The 13,175-nt window shown below is 48.6% G+C and overlaps 1 long non-coding RNA gene across 4 annotated transcripts in view; it reads left to right on the forward strand.

Annotated features, from left to right (window-relative positions):
* Window positions 1–13,175, forward strand: part of LOC119181017 (uncharacterized) — a 141,263-nt gene that overhangs the window by 81,735 nt on the left and 46,353 nt on the right. For 2 of the 4 annotated variants that reach the window (XR_012886540.1, XR_012886537.1), the window contains exon 2: window positions 12,995–13,129. The exons of the other annotated variants lie outside the window; for them this stretch is intronic. This is a non-coding gene — a long non-coding RNA (uncharacterized LOC119181017). The remainder of the gene's footprint in view (window positions 1–12,994; window positions 13,130–13,175) is intronic. 4 annotated transcript variants of the gene reach the window in all.

Genomic DNA, 13,175 nt, shown 5'->3' on the forward strand with positions numbered 1-13,175 from the left:
TTCTCCCCGTTTATTTGGTAATAATGCTACAAATAAAATCTAGGTAAATAAATTTTTATAGGCTAAGTGCACCTCCGCATTGCTACCATCAAATTGACTTCTTGCCACAGTAACATTAAAAATTTGATCTGTAGAGTTTTCGTAACATAACTTCGTCATCGATTAGTGAAACGTGCTTACATCTGCACACTGCAGCTTCATTTGCTTGCTAGGAGGAGGCAAAACACTTATTTAGCACCGTATGCACTAAAGTGAGGTTCAGTGCGAGCGAGTCCAATGTTGGTGGAGACTTCAGGCCGTGGTGACTGCTGTGCCCTCTCTATGCTAGAGACTAGTGTTTTCGAGTAAAATCAGATCAGCGTGGCTTCACACTGCTACGAGGTAGTAATACGCGCAAAGTGGAGATTTTGAATATCTTCGTTTGGGGGCAGCGCCAGGAAATGTGGTAAAGATTTCCGTCCCCTTTTGGTCATCTGTACTACAGCTCGATTAAACTGAGGTGTTGAAGCATGATAGGATGCCTAGTTCAACATGACACCCGCATAGGGTCTTATTGCCACTAGCCTAACCGGTTAAAAGAATACCGGACTGCTTTGCAGAGGGTCCGTGTTCAAATCCCCTCTTATCATAAATTTTTTTTACTTTGATAGCAATTATATGGACAATCTCAGCTGATTTTTGCCATCGCTGCCGCCATAGCTGTAATGTCCGGATGAGTATATAATAAAATAGAGGTGTTGTACGTGTAGGAAGCTTCCGACGCAGCTTGGTGAAAGGTGCTTTAGGAGTGTGGCAGCTTGGGCTAGTTGGTATGGCATGACGATAGTTATATTGTCGAGGCCGCGCAGATGGCACGCGAACAGGTGCCTTGTATTAGCAAGCCCTCCGTGGCTTTGTCCGAGAAGGAACGCAGGTTCCTCGAAGGTTTCGGTGCGGGCAGGTAGTTATTTTATCTTTAAGTTTCTGTTTCGTTTTCTTCTAGGTTTTTTCTTTGCTGTTTTTCAGTGCCTTTGTTTTTGTGTTGTTTGTTTTTGTTTTTCTTACTCATGTTCTGCTCCTTGTGCCATAAGGTTTTTATTACATGGTCACTGTCTCCTCTATATATTTCGTGCTCTGCGGTTGGCGCTCGTGTCTTTCGTGTCCTTCTTGTCTCTGTGTCGTTTTGTTCTCGCGCTATAACTGTCGTCGTGCTTTAGGAGTCAGGTATGGCTACCGGCGAGCGGCATGCGCGAGCTACTACTACTGCCACTGTTTATCATCGTCTTCTTCAGTAGCAGCAGAGCGTCCGTTATTCAGATTCATTACAATTACTCCCCGCGAAATAAGGAGCCATCATGGCGACTTATGGACAAGTAAATACAGGAAGATCGTAGCAGGGCTTTAGTCTCGAGACATGCACAATTTCCTGGCCGCGACGACGTTGATCAGAAGATGGTTCCAGTGGCTCGATGAGGTAATTCACCGGTGACGTTTTATGTAGTACACGATATGGGCCGTGATACTTGGGGACCAATTTGGTAGAGAGGTCAGGTGTAGCAGAAGGGACGTGAAGCCGGATGAGTGCACCTGGATCGTAGGAAGTAGTGTTGACTGATGCGTCGTGGTGGTGATTTTGGCGTCCTTGATCTTGGGTTGTGAATGATCTTGCCAGTTGGTGGCACTCTTCAGCGTATGTAGCGGCTTGAGACAGAGTCGTGGACTCTGAAGAGCCATGTCTGTATAAAAGAATGGTGTCCATAGCGCAAGAAGGTTCGCGTTTGTAAAGGAGGAAAAAAGGAGAGAACCCAGTAGTGCTTTGAATGGCGGTATTATAGGCGAACGTGATAAACGGGAGCACTCGGTCCCGATTGGAGTGGTCTGACGAGATGTACATAGAAAGCATGTCACAAAGAATGCGGTTGAAGCGCTCTGCCATTCCATTGGTCTGGGGATGATAAGTGCTTGTAGTGCGGTGAACGACGTGGCACTCACGCAGCAATGCTGTGATGACGTCTGACAAGAATACGCGACCACGATCACTCACTCATTCTCGAGCTGCTCTATGACGTAATACAATGTTGGGAAGAACAAACTTCGCAACGTCTTTTGCTGTACACGAGGGAAGGGATGAAATGTCGGCATACCGCGTGAGGTGGTCGACGGCAACAATGATCTAGCGGTTACCGTCTACAGTGTCGGAAAAGGGACCATAGATATCGAGATATCGATGCCGACACAGTCGAATGGTCGGGATGGGCATGGTAGGGGTAATAAGGTACTGCTGGCGTGATGAGGGGGAGTCATTCGACTCTGGCACGTCGAGAAAGCCCGAACGTACTGTCGTATAAAACGGTACAAGCCATGCCAGTAATATCGGAGCCGTATGCGAGAATAAGTCTTCAGGAAACCTGCGTGGCCAATATGGGGTCGTCATGAAACGTGGAACAAATTTCGGTTCACAGATGACGTGGAATCACGAGTAGCCACTGACGTCCACCTGGTGCGTAGTTGCGTGGGTACAGCACGTCGTCGTGAGTGGTGAAGTGCTCGACTTGCCCACGCAACGTGTGAGTAGGGGGAGAAGCCGTCCGCCCAGCCAGGATGTCTAGAATCGAAGCACTCCAAGGGTCCTTGCGTTGCTCAGATGGCATGTCGGCGATGGTGACGGCAGTGGCATCACAGATGAGACTTTCGCAGCAGGCCGGGTCAAGGGGTAGAGGAGAACGTGAGAGGGCGTCTGCGTCCGAATGTTTCCAGCCCGAGCGATAGACCACGTGAATATCATATTCTTGAAGGCATAACCCCCATCGGGCGAGGCGACCACAAGCTTGGATCCTTCAGTGACGACAACCAGCAGAGGGCGTGGTGGTCAGTCACGACATCAAAAGGGCGCCCGTACACGTAAGGTTGAAATTCCTCTATCGCCCAAATAATGGCGAGGCATTCTTTTTCAGTGACGAAATAGTTGATTTCGGCTTTGCTAAGAGTTTGGCTTGCGTAGGCAACCACGTACTCTTGGAAGCCGTCTTTCTGCTGCGCAAGAATAGCACCTAGCCTGACAGCACTAGCGTCGGTGTGGATCTCTGTGGGTGGCGATGTGTCGTATTATCGCAGAAAAGCAGTGACGTGAGGAGGTGGCGCAGTTCAATGAAACAATTGCCACAGGTGGCAAACCAGGCCGAAAGGTCTCTAGAACCAGCAAGGAGCTTGGTTAAAGGAGCGGTGATCGTCGCGAAATTGCGGACATAGCGCCGGAAGTAGGAGCAAATGCCTATGAAGCTTCGGAGCTGTTTCATGGGCATTGGTTTGGGAAATGCTGAAACGGCTGTAAGTTGGGCAGGGTCAGGAATAATGCAGTCTTTCGAAACCACATGGCCAAGGATCGTTAACTTTCGAGCGGCGAAATGGCACTTCTTCAGATTCAGTTGAAGCCTGTTATGCCTGCGAGTCCACACCCAACGTCCATGCCTCTGAAAAAGGCAATCTGTGTCAAGGCCAGCACGCGAGCCCGCCTGACGCGAACAACTCAACGGCGTCATCACGCGGCGGTGTCTTTCTGTCGCGCACGCACAGCGAGCCCGTCGAAGCAATCGGCGCCTTCCTGTCTGGCGAGTCTGATGCAATGCGTGGCGACGTCACTCGTCCTTGGGTGCAGCCACGTGCAGCGCAGCGACTTCAGATTCGATGAGAATAACGCGGCCCAGCGGTGACCCCATTGGAGGATTCTGACCTCACGGCCAGTGGCGCTTCTGGTTGGACATTTGGTTACTCAAAGAATTATCCCGGTGCATATAAAAAAAGCCTTGCGGCGCGTCGCGAGAGGTAGACTTATGTGTTAGAGAGGAGAGCTCGGCTCTTCGGGTCTCTACGCTGTCGGCCCCAGTGCCGAATTTGTAACGCCTCTGTGTACTTGCTGTACATAAACCTTCTTTAACTCACCGTCGTCTCGCCCGCTCGTCTATCAGCTCTGCTCAGAAGCAGTCGTGAGCTGAGAAACCTACGCTACCAAACGACTGGTGACCGTGTCGGTGGAGATTGGAGCAGTGGCGCCTTCGGGACCGTGTTGGCGTTGCCGTCTTTCGTAACAGCCGTGGCAGCGGTGGGATTCGTGGCGCCCTTGGTAACGTCGTCGGGGGCGCGCTTCATAACAGTGGTTGGTAGCTGCGGGATCGGCTGGCGTCAGCGACATCGATGCGGTGAGTGCCTGATGTTTTCCCCTCAGTTCACCAGGCTACTCTAGCTCAGGTTATAGTAGTTTAGAGAAGGGTTGTGTGAAGCATTAGAGTGAGCTTTGATCGTTTCAAACAAAGTCGAAGTGATTTGAAACCAAAGTTAATGCGGAGGGGGGTAAACATGGGAGTGTTAAAAATTGCTTGCGCGTCTTGCTAGTAGACATATAGTGGGTACGGCAAGTATATCTTTAACAGGGCAAACTGCAAGAGGCTGCTAGTGTGAACGATGGAGAACCTTAAAGTGAAGAAACTCATCGAAATTTTTGAGGAACTCGGCATTACTTTGGGCCGTGCGAAACGAAAGCAAGTGATCCTTGAGATCATGAAGGATGAAGGAGTGTCGGCTGAGGAAGTCTATGAAGCCTGGTCGGATATCAGAGCACGCCGCGAGGAAGCTGAAAGGCGCGAACGCCGTGAGGAGGCCGGAAGACAGGAGCGCCTCAAGTTGAAACGAATAGAATAGGCAATTCTACAGTCTTCGCAGGCGCCTACCATAGCTCCTCCGACAGTTCAGGTCAGCGGTTATAGAATTCGAGACCAACTTCCACCGATCGTAGTAGGCGAGGACATGGCGATGTATCTCGTCAAGTTTAACACGTCTGTGTTCAAAATCCTTTAGAGCGGTCTCTTTGGGCGCAGAACCTGTTAGCTCTTCTTCCCGGGGAAGTGTCCGATGCTATAACTTGCTTTTGGTGGGAAGCGTTTGAGAGCTAAGACGAGGTTAAGGAAGTGCTCTTGAGACGTTATAAGTTGTCACCCGAGGCTTTCAGGCAAAGGTTCTGGTATGCTAAAAAGGGAAATGAGTCACACGATGACTTCGTGTTTCGTCTTAAAACCGGTTTAATTGAATGGCTCATGGGCTAAGGTGTTTATGACGATTGCGATAAAGTGGTGGAATGCGTTGCATTGGAGCAATTCTACCGCTGCATCGAGGAGGATGTCAAGCTTTGGCTGCAGGACAAACTTGGTAAAGTACAGTTAAACAAGGCAGCAGAGTTGACTGAGGAGTATTATACTCGCCGAAAGTTGCATAGCAGGGCAGTGCGCGTTCAAAAGGATGAAAGGAAAGAGGGATTTTCGCAGAAACCTGATCAACGGAAGCCGCGAATCGGCTACAACTGCAGAAAGGAAGGGCACATCGCGATACACTGTAAGCAAAAGTTTGCAACTATCAGAGAATCGGAAAACAAACGGAAGCCGTGAATCTGCTACAACTGCAAAAAGGAACGGCACATCGCAATAAACTGTAAGCAAAAGTTCGCTTTTGCAACGATCCAAGAATCAGAAAAGAACACGTGGTTGTTAGAGCCGTATCTCCAAGAAATTAGTCTTAATGGGAAAACCTGTCGAGCAATTAGAGACTCAGCGGCAACCATGGACGTTGTCCATCCTTCATTGGTGTCTCCGGATTACTTTACAGCAGAATATGAGTGGATCAGGCAAGTCGCCGAGGAGTAGAGTGCTTGCTTACCAATCGCTACGGTTGTCATTGAAGGCCCGTTCGGTAAGCGTCTCACCAAAGCGGCTGTGTCTGCCGTGCTTCCCGACCATTTTCCTTATCTTTTTTCTAACAACTCAGAGCAGCTTCTAAAAGAGCATGGTAAATAGTTCTTCCCCAACTTATCGTACATGGCCTTCACGCGATCGCAAGCGCGGAAGCTTTCGCAAGAGCTTGATCTTGTTCAATGTGGTGAGCCATCAAGTGACCTCGGTGGCGAGTCGACGGAACCTCAGAGAGGAAATTCTCCGCGTGAGTCATGTGAGCAGTCACTCGAGCGGCCCGTCGCTGAAGCGACCGGCGCGGTTTCTGTAGCAGGGGGAGATGACATGGCGCCATTGAGTCAGAGCGAGAGGGGTGCAATGCTCTCGCCTGTAGCGGAAAGGTGGAGCGAGCTGTCGAGGGTTGATCGAGAGACATTCGAGAGCAACGGCAATAAAGTTGTGTTCTCTCTCTTCGAGAGCAACGTGAGGACCTCTCGATTAAAGTGCTAGTGGAAAGCCACATGAAAGCTGCACAAGTGTTGTCGTAGGAGTACTACGACAAATCGGCGAAGGAGCGCGCTTTTGAAGTAGGAAGTCAGGTAATGCTGCTGCGGCCATCTAAGAAGAACAAGCTTGAGGTTCATTTGGAAGGGCCTGCCAAAGTAATATCGAAGCTTTCTTATACCAATTATGAAGTGAAATTAGGAAGGCGGCCGAACAAAATTTACCACAGCTACTTGATGAAACCACACGTTCAACGTCAAGCGGTCGTAAATCTGCTTTTGAATACTTAAGAGGAAGAGGGAGCAGATATTTTGAGTTCTAGTGATGTAATCGAAAGGGGATCGGAGTTAATCTTGGAGCAGTTGAACCTAGAGCCTAGGTTAAGTGAAGTCCAGAAGGAGGACTTCAAAAGGATTGTTACCGAGTTTGAAGACGTGTTTACGGACCGCCCCGGAAACGCGACGGTGATTGAACACGATATCGAACTAACTTGTGAGGAGCCAATCCGTAGCAGGCCATATCGTTGTTCCCCTGTGCAACGTCGCAAGTATGAGAAGCTCTTGGTACCGCATAGGTATCGTCGCCTAAAAGTGGCCGGTTACTGAGATGGAGCATGATGCTCCAAGAGCACAACTTTAATGTTCGCTAAGAAAAAAGGAAAGCTAAACGCTAATGCAGGTGCATTGAGCAGTGCGTTCTAGCTAGTACCTTCTCAATCTTTCGGTTTCTCGCTGGCGATTCGGGGCAAAGTTTTGTACTCATCACGGTCTTAGCTGAGTGCTGTCGTCCAGAATGAGCTCAAGGAGCCAACTTTATGTTGTATTCTAATTCGTTACGATGTTGTACGTGTAAAAAAATGAGTTCTCATTTAAGAGTCTTGTGTCCCACATGTGCCTCTTGATGTAGAGGAAACGAAATTCCGATAAACACGTAGCTAGGTTTAGGTTGTAATATACTTTGTCTGGTGTTCTGTCGGGTGACCGAGGGCACTTGCTTGTGTCGTGTGATGTCTGTTGTCGAACCGTTCTTGACAAGTTGCAGAACCATCGACAAGTGCTGAGACCAAAGACCGTCAGAAGAGACGAGCGAAGCTGGTCGACAAGTTGTGGCGACAAGCCAGTGGAGCTGGGATCCGTCCTCAAGAATGGGATGTGTTCCCAGAACAGAGTATGGAGCTGCATTCTCCCCATGGCCCTGGAGGTGAATCTGGAGGGACCTGGCAAACGAGCGCGCCTGATATCTGAGCCACGTGGAAGCAGCTCGTCTTTCCGGCGCATTGTCTAGTGGCGGGAGTGCTGTTATGCCTGCGAGTCCACACCGAACGTCCGTGCCTCTGAAAAAGGCAATCTTTGCCAAGGCCAGCGCGCGAGCCCGCCTGACGCGAACAACTCAACGGCGTCATCACGCGGCGGTGCCTTTCCGTCGCGCACGCACATAGAGCCCGTCGAAGCAATCAGCGCCTTCCTGTCTGGCCAGTCTGACTCAAGGCGTGGCGACGCCACTCGTCCTTGGGTGCAGGCACGTGTAGCGCAGCGGCTCCAGATTCGATGAGAATGACGCGGCCCAGCGGCGACCCCATTAGAAAGTTCTGACCTCACGGCCAGCGGCTCGGGTTGGACATTGGGTTACTCAAAGAATCCTTTCGGTGCATATAAAAAAAGCCCTGCGGTGCGTCACGAGAGGTAGACCTATGTGTTAGAGAGGGGAGCTCGGCTGTTCGGGTCTCTAAGTTGTCGGCCCCAGTGCCAAATTTGTAACGCCTCTTTATATATGCTGTACATAAACCTCGTTTAATTCACCGTCCGTCTCGTCCGCTCGTCTATTAGCTCTGCGCAGGAGCAGTCGCGAGCTGAGAAACCTACACTACCAAACGGCTGGTGACCGTGTCGGTGGAGATCGGAGCAGTGGCGCCTTCGTGACCGTGTTGGCGTCGCCGTCTTTCGTAACAGTGGTGGCAGCGGTGGGATTCGTGGCGCCCTTCGTAACGTCGTCGGAGGCGCGCTTCGTAACAAGCCCCACGGCGGAATTACAAGTGAGGACTTTTTCGAGGCGGGTTGAATAGGTGGCGAGATCAGTTGAAAAGGCGACAATGTCATCTAAATAACAAAGGCTAACGTTCCATATGAGACCTCATTCGCTCGAAAGTAGCTGGCGCGTTGCAGAGGCCAAAGGGCATGACTGAATTCGTAAAGTCCATCGGGCGTAATGAAAGCTGTTTTTTCGCGATCGGCCTCTGCCATGGGTTCTTGCTGGTATGCAGAGCACAGATCAAAAGAGGAAAAAAATTCCGCTCCCTGTAGGCAGTCCAAGGCATCGTCAATGCGTGGCAGCGGATAGACATCCTTGCGCGTGATTCGGTTGAGACGTCGCTAGTCCACGCAGAACCTGATAGATTCGTCCTTCTTCTTCACCAGCACAACTGGAGAGGCCCAGAGACTGTTTGACGGTTGGATTATGCCACGTTTCAGCATATCGTCAACCTGTTCATTGATGACACGGCGTTCGGCAGTTGACGCACGATATGGACGCTGTCTTAATGGTGCCTCTTGACCGGTATCTATACGGTGAACAACAGATGACGCTCGACCTAAGGAAGGCTGATTGTGGTCAAACGAAGCTCGAAAACGCTGGAGGAGCTTTATCAGCTGTTTCTGCTGCCCAGGCGTGAGGTGGCAATCAATGGACTTGCGGAATACATCCATAGGGTCCTTGGCGTCAGTTGCGGGTGTAATGGCACAAGTCGGTAGAAATTGCTTGTCGGGATACTTCGTGTCTTCAAAAAAAAACAATCTAAGGTCTCGAGGGTCCTCAGACACTCGCCGCGAAGCAGGATGTATGGACAAGCAGAGACGTTGCACGCATAAGGTACCGCCGAACCATTGGAAACGTTGATGACGGCAAACGGGAGGACGATGGTTCGGTGGTGCGCACTACCCGTAGTTGGTTGGAACAGGAGCGTCGAGTTAGTCGCAGCAAGGGAAAGCACAGGCACTAGGACGACGGAGAAAGGCGCGATGGGGACATCAGCTGCGGCAAACACTTTCGAGGGACTGTGGTGGTCGATATCAAAACACGAAGTCAACGTGAGTTCAGCACGAGCGGAGTCGATGAGAGCCTGATGGGTAGAAAGGAAATCCCATCCCATCCTATTATGACGTCGTAAGTTGAACGTAGAAGAACATCAAAGTTGATGGCGTACCAAACATCTTGAATAAGAACACGTGCTGTGCACTGAGCCATCGGCGCGATGAAATGGGAGGAGGCTGTACCCAGAGCAAGATTCGTAATCGGCGTTTTAACTTTTCTCAAATCGCGACACAGTTTTTCAATAATTACAGAAACGACGGTGCCTGTGTCGACAAGTGCACATACAGCAACACCTTCTACCAGCACATCAATTTCGTTGGGTAAACAAAGAGGAGGTCTTGGAGAGTTGGACGACGAAGCAGTTCTTGCCTCTAAAACTGCGGCTGTCAGTTTTCCTCTCGAGCGGGGCTCGTGTGCCGAAGCATCGGGGAGACAGATCGGCGACGAGGCGGCAATGACCGGCGAGAGTCGACAGAGCGTCGGGGGGACAACGAGTCAGCGATAGGGGAAGATGGTTGCTGGTGATTCTGGGCAGCCTGGTATTTTCATAATCCCACGGTCTGGAGGCTGGAAGTTGCGACGGGGACAGTAGCGTGCTGTATGTCCCACAAAACCGCATGCAAAACAGATGGGTCGATTATCGAAGGTGCACCATGGGTTAACGACAGAAGGTGCGGGGGGCGTAGTAGATGGGGTGTCGTGTATGTAGGCAGCGTGGTAGGGTAGGAGGACCCGTTGCCTCGGTATGCGCCAGAGACAGATGGGGCTGGGGGTCTAGCAATGACGGCAGCGTAGGTCAGTGGCGTAGTGACAGATGGCGATGAAGGCAGTGCCTGCGTGACCTTCGTCTCAGTGACCTGGCGTAGACGAGGGTCTAACGAGGTCACTGGCTCGGATGCTTCGACCACAAGAGAAAGTTGACGCGCAACTTCTTCTCAAATGAATTGTTTGATGTGGAGCAGTAAGACGGTGTGATCAGCAGCGACGTCGTGCACGAGGGCGGAAACTGCAGCTGTATCTTCAGCAGCCCTGCGCGTCGAGACACGCTGCTTACGCAACTCCTCGTACTCCTGACAGAGCTGGACAACGTGGTTACAGTCTGTGGGAGCGACGAGCATCTGGAAAGTATCGTCGTCAACTCCATTGATTATGTGCTTGATTTTCTCATGTTCGGTTAGCGATGCATCCACCCGCTTGCAAAGAGGCAAGACATCTTCAATATGACTTGTAAAGGTCTCATCCCTTCGCTGGACTCGACTACGCAGACGCTCTTCCGCGCGAAGCCGGCGCACGGCGGGGCGACCAAATACCGCGGCGATGGTGGTCTTGAAGGCGGACCAGTTGGTGGCTTCGCCTTCGTGGTTCTTGAACCAGAGGCTGGCCACATCAGCGTGGTAAAAGCGCACGTTCGTGAGCTGGTACCAGGCGTTCCATTTGCTGGAAGCGCTTACGATTTCGTACTCGACGAGGCAGTCCTCGACGTCTTGTTCGTCGTTGCCATGAAAAACTGGTGGGTCGCGTTGCCGAGGCACGGCAGTACAGTAGACTATCTGTGGTGGGGCAGCTTGAGAAGGGCCAGGAGCAGTAATGGTGAACGGTGAGGGTAGCATCCGATTGCGAAGTTCCAGGTTAATGGGAACCCCGGCTCCTCCACCACTTAAAATAGAGGTGTTGTACGTCGAAGAAGCTTCCGACGCAGCTTGGTGAAAGGTGCTTTAAGAGGCAGGTATGGCTACCGGCGAGCGGCATGCGCGAGCTACTACTACTGCCACCAATCATCATCGTCTTCTTCAGTAGCAGCAGAGCGTTCGTTATTCAGATTCATTACAGTATATATATATATATATATATATATATATATATATATATATATATATATATATATATATATATATATATATATATATATATATATAAGCAGGCATGATGGTTGAGTGGCCGTAGCGTTACATATAGTCCAGTAGATCCTCCGTGAGCGGTCACAACGTGGTTTATTTCGACGTTTCGGCCTAGAGTCTGGCCTTCATCAGGCTGATGAAGGCCAGACTCTAGGCCGAAACGTCGAAATAAACCACGTTGTGACCACTCACGGAGGATCTACTGGACTATATATATATATATATATATATATATATATATATATATATATATATATATATATATATATTCTGGTGATAAATTCAACATTGCAAATTATCGGCCTATTTTGTTGACATCTCCGTCACGCAAAATCTTCGAGCACATAATTTATAAGCACATAGTAGATTTCCTTGAAAAGCATGAAGTCCTAACAGATGCACAACACGGCTTCAGACGTGGGTATTCTACTAACACACAATCACTTGGAATCACACGTGACTTCGCGGAGGCTATAAACAAAGGAAAACAAACAGACGCTATTTATATGGTTTTAGTAAGGCCTTTGATAAAGTGTCTCATAATAAATTACTTCACAAGTTGGGCCTTATTGTAACAAATCATACGATATTAGCATGGATTAAAGCATACTTGACAAACCGGTATCAATACGTTTCCCTAAATAGCACCTGCTCCAACCGAGTTGAAGTTGCTTCTGGCGTACCTCAAAGGTCCGTGCTTGGGCCTCTGTTATTTTTAATTTTTATAAATGACATCACCACCGACATTAATGTTAAGATTAAACTCTATGCAGACGACTGGGTGATTTATGAAACAGTCAATTCAATTCAGGACCAGATTAGGTTAAATGAAAACTTCCAAAAAATCATTTCATGGTGCGAACAGTGGCAGATGACTATTAATTACGACAAAACGGTCTTTATGTGAATAACCCACAAAAAGAAGCCACTTTTATTTCACTACGGAACTAATAGAATAGGCCTCTCGGAGGTTTCTGAACATAAATACCTGGGTTTATGGTTCACAAATAATCTATCATGGTCAAAACATATATATGTCATCACAAATGAAGCGTTACGTAAATGATTCCTCTTGCGACGATCCTTAAAATAAGCAACTCCTTCTGTACGCTTCCTTGCATACCAGTCAATTATATGTCCCATGCTTGAATATGCCGTGCCGATTTGGGACCCTTACACCAAAAGAAACATCAGAAAATTAGAAAGAATACAGAAAAAAGCATTGCGTTATATTTATAATTCTTAAGGTCGTTCGTCAGTTACTGAGGTCATCAAACGAAGTGGGCTCCCCACAGTTACGAAGAAAAATAAAATTTGTCGGCTGAAACTTTTGTACCAAATAGTTAAAGGACATTACAACATAGATACCTCCCACATTATCACTTTTTTTGAGGTTTATGCTACCAGGCAAATACACTCTTTAATGATAGCTCCTTTATTTCCACGAAATAATTGCTTTAAATACTCTTTCTTCTGTAGAACTATTGCTGATTGGAACAACCTAACTAATAACATTGTAACACAAGAATTCCTTTCATTGTTTGAAAAATGCTTAGAGTAGTTCTTTAGTACCATTGATTATATCTTTTGTTGCATTTGTTCCTTTTTGTGTGTCACTTGTAAAATTCGATTATCAGTTAAACGGAATCTTTTTCCCAGTGATGTATCCTCTGTATATTCTATATACCCTACTCGGCATTTCACTAATTACTTCGAATTTTGTTTCGCATTCCTATTTGTGTTGATTTAACTGTATGCATTATATTGTCCGCGTTATGCATTTTCTGCGTGTATATTATTTTGCCCTTTCAGAGTACTCTGTAACTCTGTCTCACACCTGCTATAGTCTCTGTTCGAGACTGCAGTATCAATGGATGAATAAATAAATGAAAATAAAGGTCCAAAGAAAATAAATCGGAAGAAAAAATTCCAAGCAACCCACCGGAGGTTCGAACCAGTAACCCTTCGCTCTCAGCGCGTTGCAATAACCAGC

The sequence above is a fragment of the Rhipicephalus microplus genome, chromosome 10 (genome assembly GCF_043290135.1).
Source record: "Rhipicephalus microplus isolate Deutch F79 chromosome 10, USDA_Rmic, whole genome shotgun sequence".
NCBI lineage: Eukaryota > Metazoa > Arthropoda > Arachnida > Ixodida > Ixodidae > Rhipicephalus > Rhipicephalus microplus.